Source organism: Cnephaeus nilssonii, assembly GCF_951640355.1.
Source record: "Cnephaeus nilssonii genome assembly, chromosome: 2".
NCBI lineage: Eukaryota > Metazoa > Chordata > Mammalia > Chiroptera > Vespertilionidae > Cnephaeus > Cnephaeus nilssonii.
In genome coordinates this window covers 60837179-60857547 of record NC_137073.1, presented here as the reverse complement: position 1 = coordinate 60857547, position 20369 = coordinate 60837179, and positions in this window count along the sequence as shown.

The following is a 20369-nucleotide window of genomic DNA, read 5'->3' as shown; positions in this document are numbered from 1 at the left end:
TTTACAGCAGAAATTTTTGCTTAACTGTTTTTTTGGACCAGAAAGACCTGGAGTCTTGTCCAGTTTTGCCTGATCTGTGTGTCAGCAGCAAGCCACTTAACTTCCACAGGCCCTGCTTATCTCATTGCTAAAGGAAGGGCTTGGGCTAGATGATTTCTAAGATCCCTCCAGCTTTATAATTTGGATAAAAGGATTTGATTTGGCAAATATCCCAAAAGGATGTTCTCTGAGTTTGAGGTCTGTCCTAATTTGACCATGGATGTTATAAATTTGGAAAAATCTCTTTTAGAAAACTCCCCAAAGACAAAAGCATACTCTGGCTCCAGAGGCTTGGTGTCCTAAGCCATCTTTCTGCTGCAAGGTTCAGATAGTAGGGGTGTGTTATAGGAGGTACCACTAGTAGATGTGTCTTGGGTGTGGAATGCCACACCCACAGCATCCTGGCAGCAGGGGGCTGACTACACAAGAAAATCACCAAACTGTCAGCAACAGCATTATTTAAAAAGAGAACTTAAGTTGAGAGCTGAGTTCAATAAATTTTAGCCCACTATGCCAGCATTTGGCCTCCTTACTTTTCTTGGTTGTATTATGTTAAAAAAAAATTTATATTTTGTGTATGAGATAAGCAATGGTGTTTAGAGAAATGGATGCCCAAAAATACACATCAAAATGTCATATCCTGTAAACCTATTATAAGCTGATTATTTTCACTGCACAAATTTGTGTACCTTGAAAGGAACTGTGGGCTGTGAGGCTGCAGTAGGCACAGGGGTGGTTCTTGGCTCATCCTCCACACCACCCCCCCAAGCCTCACTTTCCACGGCCCCCGGTCCCTTGTCTGCTGGCAGCCCCGCTACCACTGCTCCCATGTGCTGACGTTGCTGGCCCCGCTTACACCCGCTGATGGCACCGAGTGATTGGGGCTGGCGCCAGCAGTGGGTGTGAGCAGCAGCTGCTGCCCTGATCACCCCTCAGGAGCAGGGGGAGGCGGAGAAGCCCTCAGGGTCGATTGGGCCTGCAGCCACTGTTCACACCCGCTGATAGTGCCAAGTGATTGGGACCGGCACTGGGCACTGGCAGTGGGTGCGAGCAGCGGCTCTGGTGCTGGCTGCAGGTGGGAGTGGGGCTGGCCTTGGCAGTGGGTGGGAGCAGGGCCCGCACCGACAGCAGGTGTGAGCGCCGGGCAGGACCACAGCACGCGGGAGCAAAGAATTTTCAGTAACCACCAGAGGCTTGCCCTGATGACAGTGACCAGTGCCCCACCTTGGTCTGGCACCCCCACTCACCTGCTCCACCATCCCGCCGTGGCCAATACCTGGCATGTTTCGCACATGCCCCCTGGTGGTCAGTGCACATCATAGTGGCTGGTTGTTTGGTTGTTCCGCTGTTTGGTCTATTTGCATATTAGCCTTTTATTATATAGGATGTTTTCTTTACTCAAGCAGATACAGTTTGGGTATTTAGGACATGATGGATAATAAACACTAATCTAAAAAATAGATTTGATTAAGGAAGTCTCCCATTGGTTTCATATGTAATCTTTATTCTGTTAGTTTTCTCAGGGCAAAAATTGCACAAAAGAAACCAAAGCTCTTGACATATAATATGTACCATTAAAAAACAAAAAAATCTAAAAACTAAACCTGAAGACAAAAACTGGCCTAACAGTGCAAACTAGAGCTTAAATAAGATCCCACCACACCTAGGCAGCCACCCATATCTAATCTGTATCCTGGAAAGACCTATGACTAAGTGAAGAGAGGAGAGACCATGAAAAGAGTTAGTCATGGATTTTTAATTTGTAAGCACAGATTGATCCAGGGAAGACTAACAGCAAATTTTATTCCAATGTCTTTTATTGTTTTCTTAATCATACAATGTGTGTCTGTCAGCAACAGTCTTTGATCGCTTCTTTAGCCATTCTGAAATGCTAGGAGGATCCCTGTTTGACCAGTTTTTAATAACTGCATCTCTGTGCCACCCTCACCATCATTTTATTTGCTTTCAGGACCAGAGCTCTTTATTCACATTATTTTTAAGGATATATATTAATGTGTTTAAGGGGAGTAGGTTATAATTTTACATAAAGTAAAAATATCAAAAAGCTTATATTTCTGTCCCAGGCAAGAAACATAAATTACAGTTTAGCTACTGTGCCCTCTTTCCCATGGGGTCATTGTTATAACACTGGTGACAACACATTTAACATTTTGTGTAAAAGGTGCTTTATATTGATCATATAAAAAATGTGAATGTGCAGTAAGCATGGGCATGTAATATATAAGCAGATGTAGACACTGAGGTTAAGCACTAGGGGAATTTCCTATGAAAAACTGATAAATGTGTATTTTATGAAAATGATTGTCAGTACTACTTTAAGTAGATAATGCTGCCCTTAGTAAGAAGAATCTATAATAATAAAAGTGTTATATGCTAATTAGTCTGGTCATCCTTCCAGACGACCTTCTGGACAAAGCCGGGGCTGCAAGGGAAGCCCGGATCCTGGGTGCCTACTGGCGGCCGGAGGGAAGCCTGAGTCCCAGGTGCCAGAGGGAAGCCAGTGCCAGCAGCCGGGGGGAAGGAAGGCCAACTCTTGCATGAATTCCGTGCATCGGGCCTCTAGTGTAGAATAAATGCCAGCTGTTTTATTTTATGCCTCAGTTTTTGTATTAGAAGTTAGGTTAATTATCCTGCTGATATGACTAATGCTTAGATTGATTTATTAGCACTGATTCTGTATTTCATGATCCTCACTTGTTTTGTTCACCAAATGTGCTCAAACTGGAAAAAAACTCAAAAGTTTAGGAGCCAACTGAAGTCTGATGTAGACTTTCCTTTAGACCTAAAAAGAAAAATTTTAATATTGAAATGCCACAATAAGGAATATACTCTACTGTCTTTTTTTTTTTTTTTCCCCAATGCCAGTGAAATCACCACAGCATGTTCAGGGATAAATGAACAGAGAGGATGCTTGCTTTTTGTAGTCTGGGTATTTGGGAGACTTCCTGTGTCAGCACCCCTCCTCTGTGCTTTCCTCCCTCCCTGCCTGGGAGGGGCAGTGTGGATAGGTCTAGCCTTACCTGTGGGGAACAGTACAATGGGATTGGGCCTGAACTGGCAGTCAGACATCGCCCGAGGGCGCAGACCAGGCTGAGGGACCCTCCCCGCGTGCCCCCCCCCCCACCCCCGCCGTGCCGTGCACAAATTTCATCCACCGGGCCTCTAGTATAAACATGATATGATGTAGAAAGTGTCAATTGCTGTAAAAAGTAGTCTTTTAGCATAAGAGATAAAATGCTGAGAGAGAGGATGCTAGCAGAATGAGCGGGAGTCAGTTAAAGAGGGGCTGGTAAACCAGGTTAAAGAGGTAAGAGTTTACGCTGAAGCAAAGGACAATATTCATTCATTCAACACATTTTTATTAAGTGCTTCCTATGTGCCATACACTCACTGTTCTAGGCACTGGAAATACATCAGTGAACAAATAGAAGTCCCTGCCCTCGGTCAGTCTATATTCTAGAAGCAGGGGAAAGTAGATAGTAAACACAATAAATTTTTAATCAAGTAAGATAACAAGGTTTTGAGGATTTTTTAGCTTGATGCAATATGGAAGTAGTTTTTCAACACTAAAGATATCACAGGTTAACACCAAAGAAAAAAATATATATGGTTGACAATGGCACTTGAGACTTGGGCATACTTTCTGAGTGAAACTAAACTACCATTTCTCAGGCATAAGGACTGTCCTTTCCTTTGTCCTGAACCTCTTCTGATCAGAATTACTCCATAACCCCCAACCCCATAGATTCCCAGTTGTAAGTATTAATTAACTAGAAAAGGACCATCATTAGAAAAGGACTGGTAGATAGAGTGCTATTGGTATTTTAAAGTTATTTGGAATTCAGTGAAATTATATTATTTTGCAGATATTTTTTAATAAAGTAACTTTGAGGTTAGGACTGCAGCATTCAAACTTCTCTGCCATAGAACTTTTTGGGAATTTATACTTAGTTTGGAAGAATATGCTATTAAAATACCAATTCAAGGGAACTTTCCATTTCCCAATGTATTTGTTCTATAGTAATTCAGAGTTGGTCACATATGTGAGCTGGATCTAAGAAGTAAAGTTTTATGGTCAAACAACTTTATTATTAATATTGTGGAGACAGTGGAATTACATTTAGTTAAAAACAACAATTACATCTTACCAACAGGTTCGTTTCCACTAAGGCCCCAACAAAATACTCTAAAGAGAGTTCCAAATTTCCATCAACTTCCTATTTTTAGAGAGAAGAAAGGAATCCAATTTTAAGCCTCTGTCTCTTTAAAACAAAATGCAAAGTGGCAAATTATGTAGCACTTTTGATTATATCTTGAAACTGCACTAAGTCCCTGAAATCCAAGGGAATATTGTGCTCCAGTCCTTTGTGCAGAATGCTCACATGAGTGCTCACAGGAACCAATCCAGAAGCAAATTGCTACTGATAGTAACTGATAGCATGAGTTATTACACTTTCAGAAACTCTGCCAGCATCAACTCGTATGATCTCACTTTTGCTCATATGGCAAGCTGAATTTTTGCACGTACTAGAACTAGCCTCTCAAGTTCAGGAAAAAGCAAAGTCTCTCAGTCGTTGTTTGAAAATAGCCAGCACCTTTGAAATAAATCACTGTGGCATATTGTCAGCACACCCTTATAAAACTGGGGAAGGTTTTTCTTTGTGGCACTTCTGACCCTAATCATGTAAAGTCCCTTAGAAAAAGGAGAAACTGACTCATCTGTTTATTTGTCATATGAAAACCAGACAAGTCAGTGACTGTGGAGGGCAACATCCATTTCTCCTCAGCAGGCTGACCTGCCTCTGGGTCTGCCACTTGCTGTGGTCCATTTGGAGACATTCTGCTGCTGGTAATTGCCATGTTGACTCATAACAACCTTCATAAATCCTCCTCTAATTTGGAATAACTAAAAATAATGAAAGAATAACTATACTCTTCATTAGAAATGCTCAATTGAACATTTAGAGCATTGATGGGAAATGCCTAAAAATGAACTTATATTTTTGTATATTAACACAACCAAGATTACTAATTCAAATATAAGAATCATTCATTCCAAATATACATGCTTGGTAAGAAAAGCAAGAAACATTCTTCCAACAGATGAAATCATAGGCCCAAGCTCAGTCTTGATATTTCTTCTCTTATTTCAAACCATTACAAAACTCACTTTAACACTACCAAATTTATAGGGGGGAAATCCCATATGGTTTAATGTCATTGCCCATCATTAGCAATATAATATACTGTTTCTGGGAAAACAGACCCTTCTGAGGTCTTGAACTTTATCCTTGGCAGGTAAAAAGCCTTCCAGGTTATCTTTAAAGGCCTATTTATTTTTGATTCTTAAGTCTACACATGTTTTCTGTTAGTAAGTTGGAATCTTAAATGAGATTGTTATTCACTCTATTTATTTACCTTAGAAAGTACTCAGTTCTTCTAAAACAGTGGTCCCTTTGAAAATGGGTGTTAATAAAATGGAGGGAAAATAGCTTTTCTTTATCCAATCCATGTTTTTGCTTTCTCTGGAAGGATTGATGGAGTTCAGCCCTTGCAGTATATTTGCTCTCAGTTAGTAGTGCTCTAATGAGAGAGGAAAAATGGGAGAACCTTGTTTGTCATAGGGAGCATGGGCTAGTTGAGGGTACCCTGAAGAGAAGGTTTTTAGTTTGGACAGTCCTTCTCATTGAGGGAAGGCAGAGATGGAAGCCAGATATCCCCAGCTTGGTAACATGAGGTAAAACAACAGGGTGATTGGCACACAGAAGGATAGGCACTTACCCTTTCAACATGGATATTCCATAGGCCATTCCTGTTCAACAGATTCAATACACAGACATTCGCCTCTTGTTCCTCCTTCTGTATTCCCGATCTCAGTAAAGTCCCACTGTCCACCCCAGCAAGAAGCAGAGAAACCTGGGGCTCCTTCTTGACTCCTTTCAGTCCCCTTGTGCTCCACAGCCAGTCTGTCACTCCTAACTCATTCCTCTCTCTCAAATGCTCTTCCATGTTCTTCATTTCCATACTAAGAATACATGTTGTCTGCTTTACAAATGTCTCCTAACTGCCTCAGTCTTGTTCATGGCAATATGATCTCTATTCTTTCTAAAAGATATATTTGACCATCTGGTTCTTCTGCTTAAACGCATTCCCATTGCCTTCAAGAACAACAACAACAAAAAAAATCTAAACTCACTTGAATGGCATATTTATCTGCCAAACAGCATCATTGCTTCCTACCTTTGTTTCATTATAGTTTTTATCTTGAATGCCCTTCCTCCTCCTTTCTTCTCTTATATAATCCTACTTATCTTTCAAATTAAAAAAAAATTATTGATTTCAGAGAGGAAAGGAGAAGGAGAGAGAGATAGAAACATCAGTGATGAGAATCATTGATCGGCTGCCTCCTGTACGCTTCCTACTGGGGATTGAGCCCACAACCCAGGCATGTACCCTTGACTGGAATTGAACCCGGGATTGATGCTCTATCTACTGAGCCAAACCAGCTAGGACTGTCTTTCAAATTTTGATTTAGCAGTCACCTCATCCAGGAAATCTTCCCCTGACACTCTCTCTGGCCCCATCACAAAATTCTGCCAAGGTAGTACCTCTTTTGACCTCGATGCAGCATTTTCATTTTGCCAACTCAGCATTTAGCATAGTGCCTGGCACATTGCAGGTGAATGAATGCAGGGAGTAGTCAGAAGAAGTCACACAGAGAAGGTGGAGTTGAACTGACTGACTCTTGAGAGAGAAATAAGACAAACTAGAGAAGGGTGTTTGAGACAGAAGGAGCAACATGTGCTGGAGCATGAGAGAGCTTGCCATGTTTAGAGAACTACAAGTAGTTTAGAGCTGCTAGGAAATGAAAGGTGAGATACAGAAATCTGTCATGAGCCATGTTCAGAATAACACATTTGTTATAATCTGTGACAGCTTCTTTCAAGGGTTAGAAAGGCTTCCTGCTGCTTTTCTTGAGGCTCTAGGAATAGTTAAGATTGAAATGTCTGAACAGGATTTCAATCTTAACCCAAAATAATAGTCTATGTATTTACCTTTAACAAATTAATCCTTTTGAAAAAAATTCCAATGCAGTTTAATTTTATTATTTGTGAGAAATTATACTACGTGTGTGTGTGTGTGTGTGTGTGTATGTGTATGTAAATGAGTATTGTTCATAGTAGACTACAAAAGCATCTCACAGTTTAGTTGTGACATAAATGTCTTCTGTTAATATTGTTGCATATGTATGGGACTATGTAGAGCCTCCTAGGGAGGTAATATAAAAAGTTTAACTTTGAAATATGAGCTGGCCCTTGGCAACTCTCAGTCCCTTATTTCCTTTCTTACCTGCCCTGCCTGTGAAATGCTTTGGTAGGAAAGTTGTGCAGGAAGTATTTACTCCTGTGAGCTTTTTTTTTTCTTATCCCCCCCGGCCCCCATTAAATAGCTTAGAAAAGGGGAGAGGGGAGTAAAATGAGAAAAGGGAAATTTTGAAAAATGAGAATAGAAAAAGAAAGACTCATTTAGAAAAAAATGTTTCAAATTGATAAGGTAAAGAATGTTTTAGAAAAAAAAATAAAGCATACGTATTTACAACTTCAGTTATAATAGGTTACTAACTCAATGGAAAGATTTACTAGTAATGTAGCTGAAAATGGTCAAAATGTAATTTCTTCATGCAAACAGTGGAGGCAGGAAAAGGTAACCCGGCTTGGATGAACCTACTGAGCAAACAGGCCTCTCCGACCTTGCTGGGAGAGCGAGCTGTCCACCTCGAGTACCGGAAAAGTCCAGACTGCATCTAGAACCAAGGTGGCAAACAAAATGATTAGTTTATTTAAGATAATTGTTTTATGTGCTAATGTATATCTATGTACAAAGTTGTTACTGAATACCCTGCTTTTCTTTTTCTTCTTTACACCCTAATGTAGTTGGTTTCTCTTCTTGCCATCAGTTAAGAATGCCTGGTCCTAGCCAGTTTGGCTCAGTGAATAGAACTTTGGTCTTCAGACTGAAGGGTCCCAGGTTCGATTCCGGTCAAGGGCACATGCCCGGGTTGTAGGCTTGATCCCTGGTGGGAGGCGTGCAGGAGGCAGCAGACTAATGATTCTCTCTCATCATTGATGTTTCTATCTCTCTCTCCCTCTCTGAAATCAGTGGGGGAAAAAAAAAAAAGAATGCCTGGGTATCTTTGAGAATATTCACAACAGGAAACATGCTTACATTTATAACATGATCAAGCTGTTATTTCTTCATTCCCTGATAGAATCTCTTAAACTCTTCATTTGGACCAAATTTTTCCGGATTACTTTTAGTCCCTGATTCAATTTTGTTAGAAAAGTACAAAATTTATGTATCAGGATTTTTCTCCCTCTAGAGTCAGTGCAAAAAATTTCCTTCCTGGGGTGTGGCCAAATCCTGGTGAGTTTCCAGTTTCTGTGCATCAAGGCCTACCTTTGTCCTTTGCCTCCTTTTTGGGGCTGCTGTCACCTTCTGGAGTAGACTTAGGACACAGGGCATCAAATGGTCTTAATAACCTTTTGTACTCGGATGTCGAGTGTGACTCGACACGGTTAGCATCGGTAGCAGCTCGATGAAAAAAGCAAGCGAGTGCAAAGGGTTAAAGAGCCACAGTTAAGTTCCCAAGGAGGTTGGAAAGACTTGCAAACCACTGTTTGCCATTTTTTTTCTCATTTTTCTCTGTCACATAACTGACCTAGGTCTTTGTTTCTCAGGTGCAGGCAAGCAGAGCATCACTGGTGACTCAGTGTTAAAAGCCGATTTAGGAAGAAGATAGCTTCTTGCTCCTTTGTTTTTATTTCTATTTTTCTCAATATTTGATTTTATTAATTTAATATTTCTTAATATTTTATGTTTCTCAATATTTTGGCTTTGGTATTTATTCATTAGGGTAATAAGAGAAAATGTAATTTTATACTTTAAGTGACTTTGTATACAAAAAAACTAGAAAAAGTGACCAAATTTATAATATTTCCTTTATAGTTACATAATGTGCAAATATTAAAATAAACAAGTTAGGGGTTTTTATAATGTTGTTTAGATTAGACACAATTGTTTCATTTGTGGATTTTTGGTTTTTTAAACAACTGGAGAACCTCAGTAATATTTTCAAAACACAACATTTTTCTCATTACTATAAAATGGAAGAAGAATAATGTGAGCTGTGTTAACTTCTTATTTATATGCATATCCTTTAAATAAAGTCCTCATGATCTAAAAAATGCCTTTTATATTTAGTACCCATCTTTAACTTTCTCAGTAAGAGTCTTAATATCCTTGATAAAAATTTGTGAATTTCTCTTTTCTCTTCCTGAGGTATATATACTTCTGGTTTATGCCCTGGCAAATAGTCCTCCTGGTTACAAAATTTTCTCCACAATATCTAGTGTCTTTTAGTTAGCCTGTTAGCAGTCTGCAGTATTGAGAAGCCATCTGGTGATTTGAACTAGAGACTCTTGGCCAGTCCTGACTTGGACTTGGGAGTAGGGTCTGGAGCCAGATGTGGGCTTCACCTCTGGAAGCCTCCTATGTATTGATGTAAAGAAGGGAAAAAAGCAGTATTCTACTTCTGCACTGGCTCTGGCTATCAATTGGGATTTAATTACAGGTAGTTCTAGAAGAAGACCTCTAATTATGGAGTCTGCTTTGGGAATGGATGGATTGATTTTAAATTTAGGCAAGGCAAAATTTTGAACTCATCCAGATAATGATGTTATATGTCAGATTTGGGCTACATAAGTATTGGGCATAATGTGTTATATACAAAGGCTGATAGATAATTTCAATGTAATATAGTATTAATTAATTTATTTTTCCAATTAATATTTATTGAGTAGATTGTTTAGGGCAGGTGCTATGGTAGATACTGGTAGATGCTGATAGTCATAAGCAAACATAACACAGTCTCTGCTTTAATACAGTCTATTTAAAAATATGATGCTTCTAGATATATAATATTAAGAAAAAATAAGTACTTATTTAAAAATATTTTCTATTTTTGCTTTGATGAAATAAGTATTATGTATAAGCAGATTAGCTAATTACCATTTTCCTGGCATCTTTAACAGAACAAAATTATTTATTTTTAGTAATTATTTATTAATGTAAATAATTTAAAATTAATTAAACTAGTTTGAAAAGAATATTTTGTATTTTGGTAGCCAATATGCATAATTTTATCCAAGTATGAAAAAAAGTCTCAAGAAAAATACAACTCTTAAAAGCTATTTTGAATTTATTTTAGAAATACTGGTAATTCTAGATCTATTACCAATAACTTAGTAAAGCATTACTTTTTATTTATTTGTTATCTTTGATTTTTTTCTATCCTCTCATTTTTCTTTCAGCATAGTATCCAGAAGAAAGAGCTTCTGGACCTGCATTTGAAAACCTAGTTTAAGTCCAGGCTTTATTACTTGTGGTTGTATAACCTTGGGAAGTCACATTTACTCTATCTTGGCCCAGTTTCTTCATCTGTAATATGATAGGATTATATTGAATAATAGTCAAGGTCCTTTCCAATTTTAACATTCTCTGGTTCTTTAATCTTCTGGATTTGAGGGTAGAATGTAGACGCATGGACATGAACACATGTTGAGATATGCTATTAAAAATATAAACAACCCAGAGATTTTGGATTTAGTTGGAGTTATAAATGAGCTCTGGTTTGCTTATACCACAACACAGACTCATGTAATCTGCTAGATTTATACTTTACCAATTCATGTTTTCCAAAGAAAATGTATACGTCTTGGTAAGCTAGGCAGGAAAAAAAGGGACATCTATAATACTTTTAACAATAAAGATACATTAAGAAAAAGAAATTCAGAGCCACCCCAAACTAAGAGATACCAGCGTTGTTCTTTGCAATGGCAGGTACAGCTCAGGTAATAATGCTCTCAGATTTCCTCCTCAGTTGCATCACAGCACTAGCCTGCAGGCATCCTGTTGACTCAAGGCCCAGTATCTCAGCTCACTTAGTCTTTCCTGACCCCTTCCTAAGTTGGAAGCTTCTTTATGCTCCAATTCATTTGTGTTCAGTCCTGTATTAAAATCAGCTGTGCACAACTCTCTCGTTCAGTTGTTCCTAAGTTCTCTGATATAAACAAAACAGATCTGTCTTATTTATCTGTGTATTTTCCATGGCACCGGGCACAAAGTGGTCACCCTGTCATTTTTGTTGAAGCGAATTCGAAGTTCAACTCAGTAGCGAGACTACTGAAGTTGAAAATACCTACAAAAGCGTTGTTTTATCTCCTTAAATTCCAGGGCAAGGTTGAGATTAATATAGGTACTAAAACCTGAGCTTGATAGTGGCAGAATAGCATCCAATGAAGGTATGGGAACCTTGACAGCTCAGTCAAGTCAAAAATAGATTCTTGCCTGGGATTCTGGGAAGAGACTCCCAATGCCTTTGTAGTTACCTAAGGGATGACATTCACTGGTTAGCCCAGTCAGTGACCTACTCTTCTACCTGGCTGTCTACTTTCTCCCATAGAGCTTGGCCATGGTTCATACTATTTTATTACATGATTCATTACTTGTTGTCTATATAGGCCTAAGACTTTATCTTGCACCAAAAGGTGCTAGCCTGAATAAAGAATGAAACACCAAATACACATCAGGTATAGAAAGATTTAGTAGTAAAATATATTGCTCTGTGACCTTTTGCTAATCTCATTTTCCTCAGTTAAAATCACTTTTAACTTTTTAAATGTTTTGTTCTATAAATATAGTAACATCTTTATACTGCTATTTCTTGATTAATCAACTTTATTACAGATGTTTTTCTGCTCTGAATGTTGTGGATTTGACTTACTGAAACAATACTCAACTTTTCTTCCATTCTTTTTCCCAATATTTGGTACTATATTATTAATTTTAGATTTTTAATTGTAATTTTTCCATGTCTACAATAATAGTGTGTTTTATTTCTTGTTCCCTCAAAGTTAGCTATATCTTCAAACAATACTATATGTAAGACAGTGATAATATTCAGTGGCCTTTTTAATGTGATGGCTTGTTTATTTCTACATTTTCTTCCTTATTATTTCTTTTCTTTTTTTTAAAAATATATTTTATTGATTTTTTACAGAGAGGAAGGGAGAGGGATAGAGAGCCAGAAACATCGATGAGAGAGAAACATTGACCAGCTGCCTCCTGCACACCCCCTACCAGGGATGTGCCCGCAACCAATGTACATGCCCTTGACCAGAATCGAACCTGGGACCCTTCAGTCCACAGACCGATGCTCTGTCCACTGAGCCAAACCGATTTTGGCTTATTTTTTCTTTTAAATAATTTATGTTCCTATTTTCTCTGTTCTCTTTCAACTGGTTGAACTTTTGTGCATTGATACTTTGTGACTCTTATCTTCTCTCTCATCTGTTTCATCTTTTTATTTTCCTATTCAATGTTTTGATATGTTTTTTAAAATTTTATTGCCTCTTCATGAATTTTTTATTTTTACACTCACTTAAAAATTTGTTAGTTACTATGACGTATCCAATTTTTATAGATCCTTATTTTTAAGGTTATAACATCATTAAAAACTCACAAAGAGTCTAATTAGAATTTTTAAAAGTAGATTTCTTCTGTTCCTTGCATTTCTACTATGGTCTCTTGGGCCTAGGGCTCTGACTTTATCTTGATCCTTCTCTTTAATGTTGTTAGACTTCCTCATTTGTCTGGTGGTCCTTGCTTATCACTTTCTATTTTAGGCTAAATGTTTAGTTTGATTATCCCAGGTTTCCTTGGCTGCTTTATAGGTCAGTTTCTTTTTTCCAGAATGCCTCTTCCCTGAATTGAAGGCTCTTTGTAGGTAGGTAGGGCTTATTATCTGCAGAATTGCATAAGGGTGAGTAGGTGAGTGACTGAGAAACCAGGGCTCATCCTAGCAGCCTGTACTTCAAGCAGCTTACTCAATTCCTTTAGGTACCTGTCCTTTTTTTTGTTGTAGGAGTGAACATTGGGTTGTCTTTTATCCTGAATGTAGTGGTCCTAGGGTGTGTTGTCTGTGTGTATGTAGGGCCACCTATTGAAGCTATGTTATTGAAGGATTTTCAATGACCCCCACCCCTTATTTTCACTTTATCACACCACCTCTCCTCTCTCTGACCTGGGAACCTCTCCAAAGCCCCACTGGAAATTAGACTCTGCCCTTTGCTCTGGCCACCTTCTGTTATTCTATGCTGTGGCCTCCTGTGCTCCATTTCACTTGTCCAAAGGATTGTCTGCTTTCCATTCTTAGGGATTTGTTAATTCACCTCTCTTGTTCTCTTTTCTGTTTAGGCCTTGTTCCTTTTGGAATTCCTTTGGAACAACCTGAGTTGTTAGCTGGGATTATCAAGATAAAGCCAGAGCCCTAGGCCCAGGAGACCATAGTAGAAATGCAGTTCAACCATCTTGAACTGGAACTCTTTTTCCCATACTCTTGCTGTGGGTACTAGTTCCCAGTTTGATGAGTACTTTAGTAAGCTCTGAAGGGCATAATTAATTCTAAAGAAGAATGCCATATATAAGAATGTGAGAAATTATAACTTTTGTATCTCAATAGAAGCAGAAAAACTGTCATGCCTGAGGCACTTGAACTGTACGACCCAATAACAGGCACATAGGGCTGCTTATGTGCCAGGCTCTGTTCTAACTACTACACACACACACACACACACACACACACACACACACACACCATTCTTATAATACAGTATAAAGAAAAGACTATAATTATCCCTATTTTGAAGATGAGGAAACTGAGGCACAGAAAGATTAACTAACTTGCTCAAGGTCATGCAACTCATGAGTAAAAAAATCCAAGATTCAAGTTTATTTCCAGAGACTGAGCACTTAATCTTTATGCTATACTGCCTCTCATAATCATACCATTAAAAATAAACCATGAGGATCTGAAGGACTTGTATGCATGCATATAAGCATAACCAATGGACACAAGACACTGGGGGTGAGGGCATGTATGGGAGTGGGGAGGGCAATGGGAAGATATGTACACAGGTAATACCTTAATAAAAAAAATGGAAAAAAAATAAACCATGAGGATATAATAAAGGTAAAGTATCAAATAATAGCTTATGAAATATTTTCTTTAAAAAAATAAAGACTTTTTCAAGGGGAGACTAAAAAAAATGAGTATAATTTAATATTGGTGAGGAGGGCTGAATTATAAAATTCTGACTACCCAATTAAAAATATTCCCAATGGAAAAAATAAGGGAAGCAGCTAGAGGACCTGGCATGTTTGTACTATAAGCTGTCTGATAAGGCTGAAAGACAGCTATGTAAATTGTGAATGGGAGAACATGTAACTAAGGAGAATTCAAAGGAATGGGACAAGACTTTCAAGAGAGTTAAAGTCAAGGATTAGCTGAGGTTCACAAAAACCACTAGAGACAGCAGCAGCAATTTTTAGAGCTATTTTCAGAAATATAGATATATGAAAATTATAGGTCTATTGCTTGCTAAAAGAAAACACTGCACTTCCGCTTTTCTTGTATATACCAAGAAGAATGATCTTTATGCTGGCAACATAGAGACATCACTGCATTAAGAGGTCATTGACATCCACAATAAGAGAAGCTTAATGATAACATATATTTTAGATGAATTCAAATCTCCAGACCCAAGACAAATCACATTCTAGACAATAAGAAATCTCAATGATAAAATTATATCACTATCATATTTTAGTAATTTTGGATAACAAGGAAAATAAAAGAATAGAGAAAGGTACATATGACCTCAATTTTCAAAATTGGTGATGTGATAGGCTATGTTATGTGTTTAAAATATTTGCTACTCTTTTATGTAGGCACCTTCCAATGGGGCCCTTTTGTACAGGGAGATTATATTTCCTATTTCCCACTCCATCAATATCAGACGTGGCCTATATCTTGCTGTGGCCAATGGAATTAAAGAGTGACTTTAGTCACTTCCAAGTAGAATCTTTAACACTGTGCTTTCTGCTGTCACTATTAAAAAAATATATCACGCTGTAGCCAGTTTGGCTCAGTGTTTAGAGTGTTGGCCTGTGGACTGAAAGGTCAGGGGTTCGATTTTGGTCAGGGGCATTTGCCTGGGTTGCAGACTCAATCCCCAGTAGGGGGCATGCAGGAGGCAGCCAATCAATGATTCTCTCTCATTATTGGTGTTTCTCTCTCTCTCTCTCTCTCCCCCTTCCTCTCTGAAATCAATAAAAATATATTTAAATATATATATCTCACCATTTACTTGACTGACAGCATAGAAGTTATATTTCTTTATTTTTAAATTTTATTATTTATTTATTTTATTAAAGTTACAAGTGTAATAGATAAATGGAGGGAGCATGAGTACTTAAAAGGACATAAAAAGAAGGCGCTTCTTATTTCAAAAGCATATTCTAAGATTATATATTTTAGATCTCTAGTATCCCAAAATTTTAGCTGATATTTTACAGGTAAAAACTGATATCTGAATGGTAATGCCCTATGGATAGTTGGAAGCAGTCAAGGCTGGAACTTAAGTGTTTTGTGTCCCAGTCTTCATTTTTCCCTCCTCTGTGTTGAAAAAGAAGTTATATTTTTCAAGTTTACATAACATAGGACCCAATTACATAAGGTATTTCCTGGAAAGAGATTCAATAGGTTGGAATTGAAAATTATATAATCTGTTTAAAAGATAATGTAGCAAATATGATAAAAGTTACAGCTTAAAGTTGTGTAACTTGAATAAGTGGTAACTTGAAGTTGTATTTTTAAACACAGGATGTGTTGGATGAAGGAAAGCTGCTTGTTGAAATTTAGGTGAAACCAGATAGTAAGAATTGGTCCAAAACTCAAATAACATCTGTGTGCTGGTGCCTCTATAAAAGTGAAGGTGATCTGAAGCAATATTAATAGATGTTTGGTGTCCATATTAATAAATATTATCATGTATTAGTTTTGGCATTATGCTTTAATAGGAGTCAGTTTATTGGGTAGGTTAAGCTGGTAGAGAAAATGTGTCTAAACCTAAAGCAGAGGATACCTGGCCTAATAAATAAAAGGTAAAAAAGCAGGAAAATGTAATATTTGCAGATGCATCCATACCTAAGGGAGGGGACAGGATAACATTTATATATCAAGATCTGCTTGGCTGCTTTAAGACTTTTGACCAGTCGGCTGCTCTCCTAATCAACCCTGCTCCCTGGTGACATTGAGTTTTAAATACAGAGAGGAGACATACCAAATAAATGCACATCACAATAGAAAGTGCTTTCTAATCTTGGATACTCATCAGGATCATTTGGGAAGCTTTAAAAAAACACAGTTACTGAACCTCACCTCCTGAATCATAATTTCTGGTGGTGGGGCCTGGGAATTTGTATTTTCATAAAACTCAGTTGATTCTAATGATCTAATGATTCTAATTATTTGTGAGCCACTGTATCTTATGGTGGGTAGTTAGATTAGAGAACGCTGGTATATCAGTAACAGAGGCAAGGCTAGGGCAGTGGTTCCCAGATTTTGGTCTGTATGGACCAGTACAACTCTTAAAAAAAAAAAATAGGCCTAATAAGCATACAGTGGCTAACTTCCTAGTATAACAAAAAAACAAATCTACCAAGAAAACTACTTATTATCCTTATAGTTTCATTCAAAAAAGGAAATTAAAGTTAACTAGGACCTGGGCAGGACATAATATCAAAAGAAAGTACAATCTTTTAGATTGAATGAACTTAGTCATTTTTTCTCATGTCACTTTGGAATGGTGACAATTTCTTCACACAGTTGCATCATTCAACATGTCAACATTTGAGAATCAATAGTACAGGGTATGTACAGTGCGGTATGGTCTCTGGCAATGTGTTATTCCATTGCTCTGCATGACCAAGCGGCTCATAAGCTGGGTTAGGGACCCTAGTTCTAACAGTGGTGGAAGGGAGGGCTCTGAGAAGAGAATATAAATGGTGTGGTAGGGTGCAGGGATACCTCCAACGATAAAGGATCTGTGAGCAGTTGTTGAAACCGGCTGTTTGCCTGTAGAAGAACAACTTGTGGGGACCTGAAAACTGTATTAAAATTCATGAAGGGCTTTCATGTATAATAACCCTTGTTATATCAGAGGGCAGAACTAAACCTATGCAAGGAAGTCACTGCCAGACCCATTTTAGTTTAATGTAAACAAAAGCTTTCTGACAGCCAGACCTTTCCAATAAAGGTCAATAAATGACATAGAGATTACTTCCTCTGGAAGAGCTTAAAACACATTAGAGTAACAGTTTATTAGGAGTGTAGATGAAGGGGTTCTAGACTGAGCTGGAGGTTGGACTAAAATTCACTGTTTTCTAAGCCTGGCAGGCCTCCATAACACCTGGGAAGCCTTGTAAGCAAATGCAGATTTATGGACCTCCGCTTAGATCTATAGAAATAGGACCTCTACCAACAGGGCTCAGGAATCTCCATTTTTAATAAGCCTTCCCTCCCATTCCTTCCCCTGCCCCTCCACCACGGGGAATTCTGAGTTAAGTTGCTTGCAGCTTTGGAAAACATTGACAAGTGAGATCCAATGTCTTTAAGCACTATGATGAATGATTCTATAAAATTCATAAAGAGAGATAACATTTTGTTATCACATCAATATTTGAATATCTACTTAATATCACATGTTTTATTATTGATTACTTAAAAGTTATGTCTGAAACAACCAGTTATCTGAACATCAATACAAACTGAAAGCATTGGCCTGTTTTTAATACAAGATTTGCTTTGAGCTTGAAAGGAACTAGCTTCACATGAGTAAAAGGAGTCATGGACCTAATTATAAAATATGGATGTGTAAAATTGCCAAACAGATAACATGTTTGTGCCAAAATTTTTTATTTACAAGATCAGTGACTCATTCTTTCCAGTCTCAAAGAGCATATTAGTTTAATATGGCATTAAGTATATGTTTATTCCTGTGAAAGAGAAGTTTTATTCAGCCTTTAGTTATTTCGAAATACTTTTTCATTTTCATGAATATTTTATTCTGTTATGGCTTGAGTGACTGTCCCAGTAAAAGAATTATCAGGGCAGAATGGCAGAGTGGCTCAAAGGTCCGCATCAGTTTTTAGAGTCTGCAGTTCTGATCTTGACTGTTCTCTCTGTTGCTTGTCTATCCCAAGCTTCTTTGTATAGATTATCTAATAGGCTTTCAACTGTTGATAGGAGGCTAGGTAGGCCCTGAATTATAGGCAAAAGAGATAAGACAGAGCCATCTATAATAATAAAAGCATAATATGCTAATTAGACCGGACATCCTTCCGGACGACCTTCTGGACAAAGCTGAGGCTGCAAGGGAAGCCCGGGTCCCGGGTGCCGGAGGGAAGCTGGTGCTGGCAGCTGGGGGAAGGAAGGCCTACTCTTGCACGAATTTCGTGCATTGGGCCTCTACTGTTCTAATAAGGAGAAAGAGATAATAAACTTGTAGGAAATACATAAAACTTTCAGGTAGTGACAAGTGCTGTAAAGAAAATTAAATGGATCAGAGAATTTTGAAGGACCCTTTGTTTAGATAGGGTAGTTTGGAAAAGGAGGTGATATTTGAGGAAGATTTGACTACTCTGAGCAGCTGTAAAAAGAGAGCTCCAGGGAGAGAGACTAGCCGGTGCAAAGGTCCCGAAGCAGGAATAGGCTAGGTATTGAGAGGCCAGCTATTATTACCATTAACACTGTAATGAAAACTTGGGGGTACAAAAGGAGGTTGAAAAGAAGACAAGGGCCAGATAATGCAGGATTTTACATGCCATGGTGGGCATTGGAATTTATTCTAAGGATGATAGGTTCTAACCAAGGAGTGATATACCTTTGTACTTGCAAAGATAACTCAAGTTCTGTGTAGAGAATGGACCACAGTCAGGTAAGAGTAGAATGAGGAAGACGAGCTAGATGGCTGCTTTTGCATTAGAGATGATGTCTACTTGTTAAAGTAAAGCTTTTGGCTAAGAGAGTGTATATGAAAATCATACATATGCCCCTTTCAACAGACACTCTCAATCAAGAAGGTCCTATATATGACTCTTACAAGATGATGCTTGAACTTGTATTTTTCAGTCTTAATGTACACACGTCCAGCACTATTAGTTAATTTCTCCCTGCTCTTAGCTACTACCTCCTTCAGTTGAGAATCACCAGGTTAGATAATTGGACAGGACTTTATCAGGCAAAATGGCATCCATCCAAGTTAAAATCCAGAGACCAACCCTCAGTTGTTTCTGCCATTTCCCTTTTTATTTCCCACAGGTTTCTCTTTCCCAGTTTCTACCACTTAATTTTCTGTCCCAGAGCAACACAGCTCCCGACTTCTCCCCTCCTCATCCTCATCTAAAAGGCACACAGGTCTTTTTTTCTATTGTTTTGAGAAATTTACTTTTTGTGTGTAGAGGCATACAAGATGAATACAAATAAAAAAACTCCTCCATTTATTCCACCAAAGGAATGGAATAAGTAAGGAAGTTACCTTTCATTTGCATTAAATTTCAAGTAGAGCTGAAGAGGGTAGGACGTGTTTTCAACGCTTTTTTTTTTTAAAGCAAGTAATATGTTCATATGGCTGTTGATAAGAATATAATAAAATCTAACGTTTTTTCAGTCATTGCTCTGTGCCAAGCACTGTTGCAAGTGTTTTCTTGGACTGATTCTCCTAATTGTTATCCTTCTTCATGGAAGAGGAAACTGAGGCACAGAGCTATTAAGTAATTGGGTTAAAGTCCCACAGAGATTGAGGTGCCAGCCCAGGATTTAAAGCCAGGTTTTCCTATTCTCTGTGCTGTGCTGTCTCTGCTGTGAGATGATTTGGGAATTTGCAGAGCCTTTGCGGGTTTGGACCTGAAGAACAATTCAGCAGGTATGTGCCTGCCTCCCTGCCTCCTGATGTGATTCTAACTCCTCCTCCAGGTGCTCTATGCTCAATCCACTTTTTACCTCTGGGCCTTGCTTTCAGCTGCCCTTTGCCTCAATCTACCCTTCACTTAGGCCTTAACTGAAAAGTGTCTCCTTCAGTATGTGTTTGCCAAAGTGAAGAGAAATATTTTCCCTCTCCTTGTCACTGAATTTATGACTTGGATGGTCCTGTAATCATTTGGTTTAACAGTTGCTGTCTGCTTCTCTGGGTGCTCGCCTTGTGTCAGAAGGGGAGACCAGGAGAGCAGAGTTCCCTAAGCTAGAGGGACACAAAGCTTTCCTCTTCGTGGTTTGCCCCCTTATGTGCTGAGACATTCAATTATCAGCTTGTCCTTCTCACAGGTATACTCTTGGTCACAGCAGGCTCCAG